This window comes from Caretta caretta, chromosome 11, assembly GCF_965140235.1.
Source record: "Caretta caretta isolate rCarCar2 chromosome 11, rCarCar1.hap1, whole genome shotgun sequence".
NCBI lineage: Eukaryota > Metazoa > Chordata > Testudines > Cheloniidae > Caretta > Caretta caretta.
In genome coordinates this window covers 43,817,538-43,833,507 of record NC_134216.1, presented here as the reverse complement: position 1 = coordinate 43,833,507, position 15,970 = coordinate 43,817,538, and the positions used below count along the sequence as shown (strand labels likewise).

At 40.3% G+C, this 15,970-nt stretch overlaps 1 long non-coding RNA gene across 3 annotated transcripts in view; it reads left to right on the top strand.

Annotated features, from left to right (window-relative positions):
* Positions 1-15,725, top strand: part of LOC125644543 (uncharacterized) — a 98,931-nt gene extending 83,206 nt beyond the window's left edge. The window contains exons 3-5 of one of the 3 annotated variants that reach the window (XR_012664387.1): positions 356-526; positions 646-692; positions 13,854-15,725. This is a non-coding gene — a long non-coding RNA (uncharacterized LOC125644543). Of the gene's footprint in view, positions 1-355; positions 527-645; positions 850-13,853 lie in introns of those variants that run through there. The other 2 variants (XR_007359046.2, XR_007359045.2) reach the window with 2 other exon arrangements.
* The last annotated feature ends 245 nt before the right edge of the window (positions 15,726-15,970 follow it).

Sequence of the window (15,970 nt, the reverse complement as noted above, 5' to 3'; positions counted from 1 at the left end):
TTGTGTGTATATAATAAGATCTTCTAAACTTTCCACAGTATGCATCCGATGAAGTGAGCTGTAGCTCACGAAAGCTTATGCTCAAATAAATTGGTTAGTCTCTAAGGTGCCACAAGTACTCCTTTTCTTTTTGCGAATACAGACTAACACGGCTGTTACTCTGAAACCTAACAATAATGTAAGGAAGCTCTCTGAACACTTTTTGGGTGAGGCAATGCATGTAGTGGAGAGGTCTGCTGAGGATGTAGCTGGCTTTGAAGAAATAGGTTGTGGCTTGATATCATTTTTATACAGTTGTTTTTCTGGTATTCTTTTCATTTGATAAAGTAATATTTTCCCTCCTCTCTGTCTCCAGCAGGCTGCTAACTTGAAGCAAGACTTCTGCATGTCTGCTCTTCCCTGGGCAAGGGTGTGCAGCCCCGTCACATCCCCCACTAAGTTTCCATATATGTGTCAGTTATAGATAAGGAGGGATTCAAAGACACCAATGAGAGGGGCGAGGCCATTGTCCACCACCACATCATGGGTAGGTAGAATGTTGAGGCTTCATTTGTTAATTTTGCACTGTGTTACACACTCAGAAACTGCACAAAATCTTTTCTTTTTTTACAGTCTGACCCTAACTGGCTGTCTTTTTCCTTTCAGATCAGAGGAATGGAGATCGTAATCCAGCAGCAGCCCGAGGAACATTAGTGTGTATTTTTACCCTTTCTGGTGTATTTGCATGAAATCTTGTACCCTAATGAGGCTCTTGGATTGATTTCCCTTTTAAGACCTTGTGGGAAATGGTTATAGCGAGCATTTCATTTTTTGTACAAAGAGAAATAAAGATTTTTTATTTTGTGGTAATTCTATGTTTGGTCTCTCCTCTCCCCCCCCCCACCCCGGCCCCCTGACACTTGCATGGCAGCAAGAAGGCTGGGCAGCAGGAGAATCACAGGCGGCAGCAAGGACAGTGCCTCAGGGGAACAGAGTATGGTTCATGGAGAGGCAGATTGGGCAGTATGAGGGATTGCACAGTAAAGCCCAACCCCATTTGGACTGAGGTTCAGGAAGAAAAATGGCAGGCAGGAAAGGCAGAAGATAGAGGAAGTAGGAGGCCAAGCAATAATTAAAATGGCTGATTCCCTTCAGTAGCAGCCATTTTAAACCCCACTTATTCATACATTATTAGGGAACAGATATGTACAAATACCAATCTGGCTAAATTACCAGATATCTGTACAAATCAATTGCAAGTTTGGGAAAATCCCAAGTGTAATAGAATATGGATGTGGGGTAAGGAGGTTGGGTGCTTATGAGGTAGGGTTAATTTCCAAGGGGTTAGAATTGTTCTAGGAAGTTTATGGAAATCTCAGGGTGTAGTACAATCTCTTGTTGCTTTATACTGTTGTTTACTTTCTGTGTTTCATAATTTGAGGCATACTCATGTATGAAGAACAGATGTGCAGATGGTAGTTTTTGACTAGCATGCACAGGGGAACAAGTATAGTTTAGGAATGATTTTAAAACCAGATTTCTTAGAAAGGTATGTCAAAGTAGTACCATAACTGGTTATCTTTCTGAAAACAGACATACCTGTGAGACGTCTCTAAATCTCCACGGGAAGAACAAGTCATGCCAACTGGAAAACATTGAGAGGAAACAGTGTCTAAGAGGTTACTCCAAGTTCTATTCCCATTGCAGACAGATGTAATTTGCATGCTTGTTACTCTGGAAACTTTTCAAAGTTGTTTTTCCACTGCAAATAGCAGCAAAGTGCTCTGGGGACGGGGGAAACAAGTATTACATCTTTTAAAGCTGGCTGTCCCCTACCATTAATGGCTCTTCCAACTAAAGGGACGAAATTAAGGTTGAGGACACCACAGTATGTTCAATGTACGTAGGTAGCAGTAGACATTCATATTCTACACACACACACACAAAGAAATATGAGAGAAGGGGGCAGGGTTTGGTATATGTGAACACTAGGACAATCTGCATCTGGCAGCCGAATGCTAAGCACTGATGGAATGATTCACATAAGGAGCATATTTTCCAATGATTCACATAAGAAGCATATTTTAATTATAACAGTACGTTAGCACATTTCTATCCCTAGGTCTGCAAGCACTTTACAAATGGCAAGTAAACATTATTAGCCTGATACCTGTTTTGGGGTTTTCTGTGGAGGAGGGGGAATCACATTGCCTGATGCTACAGGCTCAGCTGATCTGACCCTGGCTGCGTGGCCTGCTGCCACTCCTTTCAGTCTTCTGGAGCTGACTGGTCTGTGTTCCCCATTCTATCATTATGTGGCTAGCTGATTCTGCTGCCCCACTTCCAGTTTTCTGGTGCTTACAAGCCACTCTGAGTGATGGAATCTTCTGGGGAGAGGATGAGATGCCCACACCCACTCTGCATTCTTCTGTGGATGGACAGTTTGAAGTCTCCAACCTTGGAAGAGATGAGGGAGGTGGGAAAGGGTTCTCAGATAGTTCTGCATTTAGAATGCAGTGGTGGCTCTTCCAGATAGGCAGGGTAGACTTTGAGTAGTAAAAATATGGTCAAAACTGGAAAAGGTTATACTGTACTTGATTCAAAGCATGATAAACAAAGTCACCTAGTCATTTTCATACGTCACCAGATCGAGTGCAAGAAATGGAAAGCAGAAAATGCCATCTGGCAGATTTGATGGAGGTTAAAAAATGGAAAACAGGCTGATTGGCCAACCCATCCCACACTCAATCCCACAGGAAGTGGGCATGCATGGGGTAGAGAGAAAAGAAAGCAGTAGGTCATTCAGTCACTCTCAAAAGACCTGGAGGGCAGCAGCAGGCATCTTGGTTGGGCCTAAAGTAAGAAACTAGAGATGAAAGGGTTTCCCCTAGAAGACAAGCAGTCAGGAAAGAAGGACATGGAGGGTGGTTGGTGACTTCGCCTCCCTCCTCTGAAAGTGATATGCTGGGGGGGGTGAACATTTCATAACCTCTAAAACCATTTGATTTGAGTTTGAGTACTGAACAAAGGTTCAGGAGATTCTTGTTTTAGCCAAAGCAGTTAATCAGTCTCTCTATATTACTGCTTCATTCCTTTCCTTACAGTATAACCACAATCACATTCCCCTTTGCCAAAATAAATCTATCTTAAGGGGAGGAAAACCAAAACAAATGTGTCATTTGATTTACTACGTTGGGAATACGTAATTGTCAGGTGCTAGCAGTGGCTGTAGCTACATCAGAAGTTGCTCTTTCACGGTTCTTGTTGGGGCACCCATTTCTGCTAAATGAGGGTGGGGGTAAAACGAGTGTCTGTAGAACCACAGATTTTTTAAAAAGCAAATGATGACTATCTTTCATTTCTCTTTGAACTTCTTACATAGTTTTCTGTATGAACAGTTATTGAATTGTCATGATTTATATAAAATGGTAAGAGCTGAAACTATTAACCAGTTTTTAGAAAAACTCTTTGATCCAGATTTTTAATGACAAATCAGGTAACCTGTGAAGTCACAAGGGTGACAGCAGCCATTACTTCACCAGAAAGTGACAATGCAGTTAAGCGCTTGCTGGCATTTTTATAAGTAAACATACACTCTGAAACATATAGCTGATATGTAAAACACCCACCAGGTGGAATTCAGCTTCTGCCATGAATAGTTTTAATCCAATACAAGAGTGGCACAAGAACAGCTGTATGTCAGAAGCATTAACTTCCTAATGCAAGGCACCCCTAGAATTGTCTGTGCTTCAGCCTAAGCTTGGGCTTTCCTCCCTTGACTTTAATGGGATTAGTGATAGGTTTAAAGTTGGGAACATGCTGAAGTACCATGCCAAATCACATCCTTAATGTTGTTCACCTAGTATCCTGTCCTGCAAGGTGCTGAGTGCCGTGGATATCAATGGGATTAGAGAGTGCTTAGCACTTCGCAGAACTTCGCCCTTACAGGCTTCTGACTGCAGGCTGAATGTGCCAGGCAGGAGTCCGGTTATCCAGGAGCACCTGTGCTTAGGATAGCAACATTAGTTACAGTGAGAAACCAGTGAAATTTGTGACCAAAGGAAGTCCAAAACTTTAAGTTACGATTGTTTAAAAACAAAATTGCATTGGCCTGCAGCCTTTGGTTCAGCCAAAACTTCCTTGAATTTCACTGGGACATTCGCCCGCATGAGGAACACAAAATTAGGTCCTCTAAAGAAAAACTTCAAATATATCCATAAATGTTCCTTTTAACAGAGTTTTGTAAGTGTCTTTATAGAACAACTCCTTTATATTTTTGTTAATTATTTAGAAGCGCAAAAACTGCTGAAAGCATTTTTTAAAATTATCCATCAGTTGAATTTTTTTCTTACTGTTTGAAGTGTACTTTATCCCTGTGTGTGTACTTTATCTCTATGTGTGTAAGAGAGCAACCATGTGTCTGTTTTTGTTGTAAAGTCCTGTTTTGCCCCAAATTTGTTGGGTGATGTTGATCAAGACAAAGAACTCCTCAGTGTCCTCATATGTAAAATAGGGATAATGAAATTCACCTCCTTACAGTGGCGTTTTGAGGCTAGAATCATTAATGTCTGTAAAGCACTTTGAGAACCTTCGATGGAATGCACTACATGTGTACAGGATATTATTGCTCTGCTAACACTCCTTAGTATACGTGAGAGAACTGAAGGGAATACACCCGACTGATTGATTGTTATGGACCTGTTATGGACCAGCTCACTTATCTTGTGCTTGCATTGTAAATATTTAACAAGAAGAATTTCCCTTCCCTGCATAGAAGTGCTTCACTGTATTAATATATTTTAAGAAAAGCAATGACATACAGCAACTACGCTCCTACCATACCCAGTCTGAACCCTGGAGTTGTTCTATTGTATCTTTAAAAGCTTCTGAAGACACAGCAACATAACATGAAGGCCAACTGCTGCATGTTGGGAGAGATGATCAGTCGCTTACTTTTTTGAAGTTAATTCAACAATGTGTTCATAAGTCCAGAGTGAGTTCTTAGACCTATTGGGTTAATGGGAGTTGTTCTCTGCTTAAGGCCTGAAGGCCCAGATTGTTCAGACCGCCACTGAAGGATGAATCCAAAGTTCTCTCAAGGAAGAAAGTTTGAATTTTAAGAAGCACTCGGTGTTGGCTCAACTCTTCTCCCATTAAAGTCAACGGGAAAAAGCTCTGCTTGACTTCAATGGGAGCAAAATTAGGCCTACACTGAGTGGTTTTGAAAAATCCCACGCTGAGAGTGGGCCAAACCAGTGCTGCGAGTACTTGAACTGGTTTTTGTTTCCACAGCTGAATTCAGGTGAATTATGTTAATCCTACAACAAAAAGAAAGTACTTTTCAAAGCAAATGCAGTATATACTTTTATCAAGAGCTCTTGTATTCAACTTCTGTCTCCAAAATGGATGTTTTCTCCCTTTTGGGGAGGCTGTAGTAGCCTCTGAAGTAATGGGCTTGTGTACACAAAAATACCTAGTGTGTTTAAAGGTAACAATTTAAAGGCAGTAGCCTTGGGCCATCAGGATGATTTAGTAGCTTGGTTGTCTTCAGATCAACAAGATATTTATTGTAGGATTTTTTCTTGAAATCAGCTTCCTGGGGCCTACAGGTGCTAATTAAATCCTCTAGTATTTATAAAGGAAAGGACTTCAGTCTCCAAAACTGCCAGTCAAAACACTAAAGCCTTTCACAGGCCATAAATTTACTTACAAATAGAAACCATCATTGGGGCAGTTGTAAAACTCTCCCTGAGGACTGTCTGTTCTGCAGCACCAACAAATCAGCAAAAGGGATGGTTGTGATATTATGGTTAATGTCTTTGTGGTAAGAATTTCCATTCAGCCCATAAAGAAACTTGTGCTGATGATATAGAGCAGCTACTATCACCTTTCATCAGTACTGAGGAGAAAGGAAATGCCGGATACTCCAGATGGGAATCTGCTACATGTACAGTAAGAGATCTGTGTGCATTTCCTGTGATTGTTAATGAAGGACAGAGGGGGGTGTTACTGATCTTTTTGAAGTATTATTTGTGCTAATGGCCACACCCTAGTGATTGCTATTTATGTTACTGTAGTTTACAGTAGTCCATTAATTTTTTCAGTAAACCTTACTGAGACGTGCTTGCTGTTACATGTTCTGCTGCATTGAGGATTAGGAGTTACAGAGTAAATTTCCTCCTGTTTTTCTGCAAAAGTCCCAGCATATTCATCAACACTCATACAGTCTTTCCCAACAGATTTCTGCTTATTTATTAACAAATAAATAAATAAATGGGAATCTTTGCCATGAACAGTTCAATCTGTTGGGCCTCGTGGCCTCTTTTTCCATCACTTGTGGTGTGGGATGTCTTGAGATTGTGACCACTTCCTTAGATATCTATCTTGTTTTGAGATAGTCACGATTCATTTAAGTTTCTCTTTGTAAATCATTCCTTTCCACATAAACTTCAGAGGAGAGATCACTTGTGTATTAGATGAATGGTCATGTCTATTGGTAACAGTATGAAATAACAGAGTACAGTTATGGAATCAGGCCATTTGGCTGGAGAGTAAAGAAAGACAACATAATGTACAGGCGGTAAAAGCTGTGCAGCAATAAGGCAAGGGATTCATATTGTCACCTCGTAATTATTTAATGCAACATTGAGTCACAATATCCCTGTACTGGTTTTATGATTGAAGAAGAGGTTAATTCTGTGGTTATTAATGTCATGAGCCTGATGTGTGAGCTAATTGCTTCCGCTGGCTCTCCAGGATATCCAGTGGTAGTTTATCTACTCCATGTTTATAGGAGATGTGGGTGGCCATGTTGTTACATGAGGGTTGGAGGTGAGACAAAGGCAGGTTCTGAATCTAACCCCAACCTTCTGGACTGACAGCATTGCAGAGGAAGCATACAGCTCCCCAGTGAGAAAACAGTGTATTATGTCATTTACTAGTTACCTGCACTGGCTAATACAAGCAGCAGCATTACCAGGCTCTGGGTGAGTCAGGGCCACACAGCAGGGAGTTGGGTTGGCCAAAGGGGTAGTTTGAGAGGGATCTCAAAATGACAGATGGGTGGCCAGGCCAAATTTGAGCCGCATTGTGACTTGGAGCATGGATTTACAATGCCATTCAGATTTGACGCCTGCCACTGATAGTGCAGGGAGCGACTTGCCTGCCGCAGCTAGGCCCCAGATCTCACTGTCACTGTGCTGTCAACATTACACCAGGCCTGAGGAGACTCACCAGGCTGAGAGCCCAGAGCTATGATCAGGGATGCCACTCCCACCATGGTATAACTTCCCCTACCCTGCAGGGAGGGCAGTGACCCCATAGGCCTGGGCCCTCTCTGACACCCACCCTGTCCCCTATTCTTGAACGCTTTCATTTCCATGGTAATTTTTGGAAGGGTGAGGGCCTCAATTTCAGATTTTGCCCCAGGCCCCCAAAACCTCTGAATAGCCCTGGGGGGAATTGCATTCAATTCTTCTCTGCTGAAGAGAGGGTCACCACTGCAAGAGGCCACTGAAAGGGGAAAGGTAGGTTTTTTTTAAAAAAGTGTGGGGGAAATACTGATGGAGGGGAGAGTATTTTGTTTCCCAGTACGGAAAAGAGGATTATTGAGGGGTTGAGAGTTTGTTCTGAGGCAGGAGAAATCTGAAGACAAAAGAAGACACGAGTGTGTAAGAGCAGGAGACCTTATTGTTAATGACAGGGGACACTGTCTGAGGGAGAAAGGGACAGTTTTCATTTGGAATAAAAAATGTATCCATGGTTTCTCCATTGCTGATGTTGGGTGTTTTCATTTAGAAAAAAATATTTCACTGCCAACGCTAAAAGCAGGACAAGAAACCTTTGAAGCAGATTAAAAGCAGTTAGTGTGTTTCAATTTGAGAGTCACAACTGAACAGATAAAATTCTCCAGGCTGTGATCCAAAACCAAAACACAACTGCCGGTATTTTGGTAAATGATGCTGGATTTTTTCCCATCATCTGTAAGACACTTCCTGTGTGTCTTTTAAGCTCTTTTCTGGAATGTTAAGTGACCAAACACAAAACAACAAGGAGTATTACTGCACTGTATGTCTGGCATTTGCTTGCAGATATTTTAAGCTTTTTATTAGGTACAATCTGACAATGCTGCTTGCACTGTTCTGTTGTATGTATCAAATAAGGAGACAACTTTGGCAAATATGGCTTGCTGCTGCCTCAATTTCTAGTAGAAGTCATGTTACATCGTAAGCTTGAAGAATCCTTGTCCAGGTCTCTGATGGGGTGCACAAATCTCATTCTAAGTCAAGACAGGAAGGGTTTGATAGTCCATCCTGATAATGGAATTAAATTGTCCTAACCCTGTAATGCCTGCCAGAAGTGTAAAGCTTAAAAGGAGGGTAGTCTATGGTTAGTAATCAGAAGGCAACTGGAGATAATGGGTTCAAAGAGCTGGCTGCCTTGATAGACAGAGGATCTGTCTCATAAGTCTGGAGGCAATTGGATCCCAGAGGCTTGAGACATGCTACCAGCAAGAGAAGGAGTTTTCCTGTGTGAAAACAAACAGACCACCCCTATCCCAGCCTTCTTAGGACCCTCTTAAAATGTGGTCACTCTAGCCCTTTGTTTGTAGTGCAATTTGGGAAAGCTTGACTGTCCACCAAACTTGACCTATCCAGAGGACAAAAAAAGTTGACCAGTGGGATTGTGGAATCCCTTTGATGGACTCCCAGAGCATGAGTCGAGTGAGGCTGTGTCTACACTGCAAAACAATAGAGCTTGAACCCTGGGGCCCAGCTTGACACAGTTCAGACTTACAGAAAGGCTTCAGCAGTGGGGAGGCAGAGGGATATTACACTGCTAAAAATAGCACTGTAAATTTAAATTACTTTTAAAATAGATAACATTGATAAATACTTTAATAGTATGTTAGCAAGGACTTTATAGCTCCTCCGACATGAAAGAATTCCAAAGAAACATCAGAAGTTCTTCTCATCTTACACTCTATGTGTCAATATTAGCCTATCGCCAGCTCCACTGAGATTTGGGAACTGTACAGTACTAAACAGTGGGGATATGCTGTGTTCTGTAATGTGTCTGAAGAAAGGCACTGAAGAAATGTGTTTCATTAGCAGCTGAATGTCGACATTTCACAAATGCCCCTATAATAAATGTAAATGTAATTATAGAGAGCTGCCGCAGCATGCTTTGTAAACTGAGGATCATTTTCATTTTGATGTGCCCAGAGTTCTTGTATTACTTAAGGAAACTGATTAATGCTGTCAGGAGCAACTCTTATGTTACCAGCACACGGGCTTATTGAAGTCAATGGCAAAACTCTCTTTGACTTCAGTGGTGAAGGATCATGTGTCATGTGCACAAGTGCACAAGAGCAGTGAGTCAATTGTTTGAGGATTATAATCTAAAACTTTAGGGGAGAATTTGAATGAAAATTATGTAGAATGGGTTTTAGTACAATGTCGGCAAAGACCTTTAAGAGCAGACAGAGAAACAAATCATATCCTTAAGGAAAAGCTACAATACAACATACATTCTAAGACTATTTCTAACAGCCAAATGCACAAATAGAAAGATCTGCTACTACAGATGGACCTGAACCAAAGCTCCAGATCTACACATCTCTAAAGTATAGAAGAATCTAGATCATGATCTGAACTTTGAATTGGACCTATCTAGATCTACTTGGAAATTTTTTGACAAAATATATTCCCGACTCCTTTAACATTTTGTAAATGAAAAGTTCAATTTTTCTGTTTGAAATGACTTTCATTTAGAAACATAATTTATAGTAAAACAATTAAATTTAAAAGGCTGAAAGCTAAACAAAATATTTCAAAATTATCAAAACAAAATATGCTGATTAATCCAAGCCATTTGTTTGTTTTAATTGGTTTGTGAAAATTTCACTTTTCATCATAGTTTGGGACAGGAATTGTTTTTTTAAATGTCAAAAATTTTCCTGGGACTGGTAAACTGTTCCCTGCCCAGCGTTAGACCCTGCTCCATTATATCTTGGGAACATCAAACAGTGCGACTGTCTGACATGACAATGTGCAGGCTTTAAATATTTTTAACTGTTCTGTAATATTTTTAGAGAGACACCAAATTTGAATTTACAGACATTGAGTAATGTTAAAAAAAAACCCTATTTTCTGATAGGCAGACCTTTAAATTGCATGTCCTGAGCTTTTAAAAATGGGTTTTCTCTTCCTCCTGATGTTTACAAAGGCGTGTTGGGTGAATCTGATAGCAATACTACCAACTGTGCTTAAGCCTACCCCTTCTCTCAGCTCATGTCTACCTAATGCCTTTTAAGTTTCAGCTTTGCTGCTACTCTTGCTGGTAAACAATCTTGCAGTGCCTGGGGAAGAGTGTTCATGAGAACAGTATTAACTAGTGTCTGAGACAGGAAATGCAACTGACTATCGACAAACAGTGAAAATGATTGTGTGTTCTGGAATGCACAAAGTCAACAAACTGAAAAAATAATGTTGTCTAATCTCCTTCAGTTACATTAATTAGCAACACCAACAGGTACAACATTTTCAGCTAGAAATTTGATTTTCAAGTTAACAATATCCTTTTAAAATGTACTAATTATATAGGCAATGCCTTTTGCTCTGTTAGCTTCCTAGTTGCTAACAGCTTCTGCTGGTAAAACTGCTGACCTGCAAAGTACTGGCTGAGACAGAATCACATAACCTAAAATTGTAGAGCCCCAGCATAGAGTAAATCTGATATTTGATGGGAGCATGTTTAGGGCTGGTGTTCTATAAAAGGCCAGAGAAAAATGATCCTATATTAGCGACATCTGAATTTGTTGACAACAGTTGAAATTATTCTGCAAGCAATTTGGGTCTTTCAACATGTTTGTATAGGGTCTAGTGTGGTTTGCTCTAGGGGCACCATAATAATATAAATAAACAACAATAATAATTCTATTACAAGTGCACATTTCTTGATTCTTCTTCTTTATTATGTGCTGTCAAAAATACTGTAGGAAACAATATTCTTTGGCTGGGGGGAGGGAAGGAAGTAAATGGTGTCAAATTACAAGTATATGAATATGGTTCTTATACATCCTCAGAGATGCTAGCAAACATCCTGCAAAACTCATTTATTCAAGACCTCTGCTGCAACTATAGCTGAAGCTTTGCTGCTGACCAAGAGACACATGTGGCTTAGAGTTAATCCCAAGAAGTCTCAGCAGAGGGGAACTGAAGCTACAGCACACTTTAGGCAAAAGGACATATTGGAAGAGATCATAAAACACACTAGACTGGGATCTTTAGTTGAAAGGAGAAACTATTATTCTTTGGGTTGAAAAGTGACCTGTGGCTTTAGGCATTAGTAATTTTTGATAAATGATCTATTCTTCCCTTTCCCCTTCCCCAATTTGAGGGGCAATTCTTTTCCACCATAAACCTCAATGCTAGACAATACACTTAGTAATTAGTTTATAGCAAAGTATCTTTCATAGCCTCATATTAGAAAGAAAGTATACTGGAGAGTCTTTAAAAATGGCTTCATTTTATTTTATTGGTTGACACAGTGAGATAACTTTATACGTCTTCAGTCTCTGGAAAAGGCTTGCAGCTTACTACCCTCATTAAATATATTTATATGTTAATAATACATTGATTTAAGATCTTTATTCCCCCTGTTTTATGATGTGGTTGTGGTTTTTTTTTAATAGAATATGTATCAGTATGACTTTTGGCATGTTATGAAGGCTACTTTGCTAAAGCACATTAACTGCTTTGGTCAAGAGCCACGTTAGCTGCTCCATCAATTACACTTTTAAATGCTTGTCACATTAAAAAGCAGCAGCTCTGGGCCATTGAGGATTTTTCCCCCTTCTTTTTAGGCAAAGATTTTTGAGTCCTCTTACTGCTTTTGATCTTCTTCTCCCTCTAGAAATGTGCTTGTTTCTTTTCTATAGTGGAAAGTTCTTTGTCTAAAGAGAAGCTTTATTACTTATAAAACTCATTGTGAAATCAAAATACTTGAGGTATTTTATTGTAATTTGTATTACTGTAAAATGTTATATTTACCAATTGTTATAGCAGAGTGGGACAGCAGATGCAATACTGCCATTATTCCCTATAGGGAAATACTATGGTATCTTACCACACAACTCCATGGTATCTATTAGCAAGTGTTAACTTTTCCATGGTGACCATTGCATACAGTCACACAGAGCAGGCTAAACTATTTCCCCTAAATACATTTCTTGTTGTGCAGAAGCTTTTCTGCTTCTAAGAGACAGGTAAGGAAGATTCTGAAACAAAATCTCAACTGGCCTTCAAAATCCATGGGTATTTAAAAAACACTACCTTTGTGTTCAGTAGGCCAGGGATTATTGCAATGGATACATTGGATCACAACCGGTATTAAAGAAACTATTATGAAATCAGCATCTTTGTCATAGGATAAGGGAGATGGACCAAAAACATGAGAAGGAAAAGAAAAGGACACACATGTGAAGGAGGGAAAAAAGTGAACAGTCCTATGCTTTCTAATGTTTCCCACTAGCTAATCTCAAATAACACAGCTGGCAGACATATGAAAGTTTTTATAGTGTATATTTAGGTTTTTCTATGAATTGCACAATAAATAAATACATTTGACATCATAGCCAGCTATGTATTTTGCAAGGACGCCTCCTGACACAGTGGCTGATTATGCTAAAGCAGCTTTCCCTGAAGAAAGCAGTCCATCTGGGAATGATATACAGTGGTCAAATCACCAATTTTAGTGCTAAAACGTTGTGCCCTTCCAGACACAGTACAGGGAATGACAGCCAGGAACCTAGAGGAGAAGTAAAGTCTCTTACCCACTGTCTAGTTGTTGGGTACCCCTAAGATATATAAAAGGGAATCAGATCCTCTTTAGGGTTACCTGCAGCAACCCGAGTTAATAGCAAACTGCTCTTCCTCTCAATAAGGTTACCACTCAATGAAAGAGCTCAGCATCTCCTTTTCTACATGTCTCTAATGTTCAGTGCTTAATCTGTAATGAAAGAGGTGCTGGGGCTCAAGCAATTTTTTTACTTTTTTACTATAACTGACACAGCAAGCCCAGAGGTGCCGGGGCTATGAACTGCCAAGCCTAGAGGTGCCGAGGGTCAGCCCTGGCACAAATTAAGTGTTACAAATGCTAATGTTACAGTACTGTGTAGCTGTTTGAGCCTCTGTGTAATGTTATTTGGCTTACATGTATTTTATTATATTTGGCTGTTGGTGATAGTTAGATTAAAATTATTTCCAGATTATAATACAGGCAACCCTAAACTTAATGAGTGCTGTTAGATCATTGACCATATTAAACCAAAATTTTTAAAAGGCCATATATCAAACTGTGAGGAAGCCATTAAAAAACCTGCAGCATTATTGGCTTAAAGCAACTACTGAACCTTGGGAAGAGATTTGTGCCATGTTTCTTATGACACTGTAAAATCACCAAGGATATAAACCAGTCATTGGCACTCTCTCAAAAAACACATCATTATAACAGTACCACTGCGACATGCGCACATAATATTTATAAAAGCGAGACTAGGAAACCAGCTGACAGCTGTGATGTATCATTTTATAAAAGAGAATATACATGACAAAATGTTTCAAAATGAACACTAAAAAAATATACTGTCAATGTTAAAACAATTCAGCTGTTCCTGCATGTCAGCATCAGCTGGGGCTTCCCCAGAATATGCTTGTGGATGACCTTTTTAAAGACATATATCATATATTCATGTATTGACTATGTTTTCAGACAATCTTCCATATCTGTGCAGAATGCTGTGTACTGTATATGGTTATTATAACACTATGTAATACTCTGTTGGGTTTTCAACTGTCTTGTTTTTCTTATAGAAACCAGACACATCAGTGGCACATCAGCCTGATTTCTCCCCACAAGAGACAACAGACTACTGGCCTCAGCAGTATGGATGCTTTATGTGGGCTCATAGGGAAGACACACCTGGGACCCAAAAGGGCGCTTTTCCCCTGCTTCCCCGGTTATATAGCTGTGCCCTTGTGAGACCCAGGGAGATGCAGAATGGCCTACACTGTGCTTCCTGACTGTGTCACAGCTGATTGATTCATCCATTCTCAGGGGAGGGCTTATAAACTTTGTCCCTTCATGGGGCTTCCAGTGGCACCATGGGGTTTGCTGCTGTCAGCTTTTCCTCCACCAGGGTCAACATAGGACCAGATTTCTGGGCCTTCTGGGAGCATTGACCAATACTTTAATGGGAGCAGAGAGGAGGGAATTTCCCCTCCTTGCTGAATTGGCCATGGTGGCGAGTGTTTTTTCACCTTGTTCTCAGTGTCATGGGGTCCCCAGGACTCCAGGAGGTTGTGTTAATATGCTTCTGTTGGTTGCAAACATGCATGTGGCCAATGTGGATAAAGGGGTCCATCAATCCTGGCTAAACCTGAGCATAGGACCAAGAATAGGAGAGGGTATCCCCTGCAGAAGGTGCGGTCAGGATGATCTCCAGTGATGGGTAGGGCAAGGAGTTCTCTCTCCCCTATGTAACTTGCATCCTCCTATGAGAGAAGGGGAGCAAGGGATTCAGAACTGGCGTTGGAACATTTTTTTAATTCGCGGGGGAGGAGGGCGATTCAAGAGGTCCCAAGATGAAACGGCTGGTTTTGTTCAGCACAAAGGGTTCAAGTATAAAATGACTTTTTTTTCACTCATTAAACTTTCTGGATTCATCAGCATTTGCACGAATGCTCAGATTTGACCCCAGGGGTATCAGCAAGCCAAATTTGAATTACTCATATGCAAATATATTGCTGAATCAGACAGTTTATTATTTGACCCATTCTATCCAAGGTAGCTGTCTCTTCTTAGCAATAAAATGACTTTTGCAGAAGGCCTGACCCATCTTAGCCTCTAATTCTTGAATAATGAGCATTTTCTGAAAGACTGTCTAAAGGAATGGTGCATAAAAGACTGGTGCTAGTATGCCCCAGGCTTAACATGCTGTACCAACTGGCAGTTAAAATGGGATAAAAATCTGCTAAAGTTTTAGGTTCGTAAACATGCCTCAAAGTAGCCCATATTCGTCATTTGTATATGGTTGTGATATTTCATTCAAAGCATACCTTGTAAGATACCATATGATATGCTGAAACTCATTGTTATGTCAATATATGTGTATCATCATTGTATATGGAATTATGATATTATGCTATATGGTTATTATTGAAGTATGTCGGGTGTCTGGGAGACACCCACAGCTAGCTCTTAGGGGCAACAAAGGAGGTGACCCTCACCCAAACAGGCATTTAGTGACAATCACGAGCCATTAACCAGCAGGGAATTGTAAACAAGAGATTTACAATTCTGTAAGAGATAGGTGTGCAAGCACCACACAATGAGGATTTTTTCAATGCTGTGACTCAGCAAGGCCCACTAGGACATGTCTAGGCCAGTATCTTTCCTGGGACATGAATTGAAAATATAAAATAAGGAACAGTGATATCATGAGATGACCTCTCCTCCTCCTCCACCTACTCTGAAGGCAACAAGAACACTGGGAAGACAAAAACTTTGAACTGGGGAGATTGGTCTCAGGCTGAGAAGGGAATTCAGCCTGTCTATTCAAAACTGCAACATTCGGGGAGGGGCGGGGTGAGAAAAGCTGTTTAAATTCTAAACTTTATCAGACCGAGATTTGAATCAGACTGTGATTTTACTTTTATTTCTTTTGTAATCATCTTTATCTCATATGCCTACCACTTACAATCACTTAAAATTTATCTTTCTGTAGTTAATAAACTTATTTTAATGTTTTATCCTTACCGGTGAGTTTGTCTAAACTGCTTGGGGAATCTGCTCAGATCACAAAGGCTGGTGCATGTCCACTATTCTTTATGGAAGTGGCAAACAAATTAATGAGCTTGCATTGTTCAAGAGAAGCTTTTGAGCAATGTAAGATGGTACATTTGTGGGGTACAAAACTGGGGGGATTTCT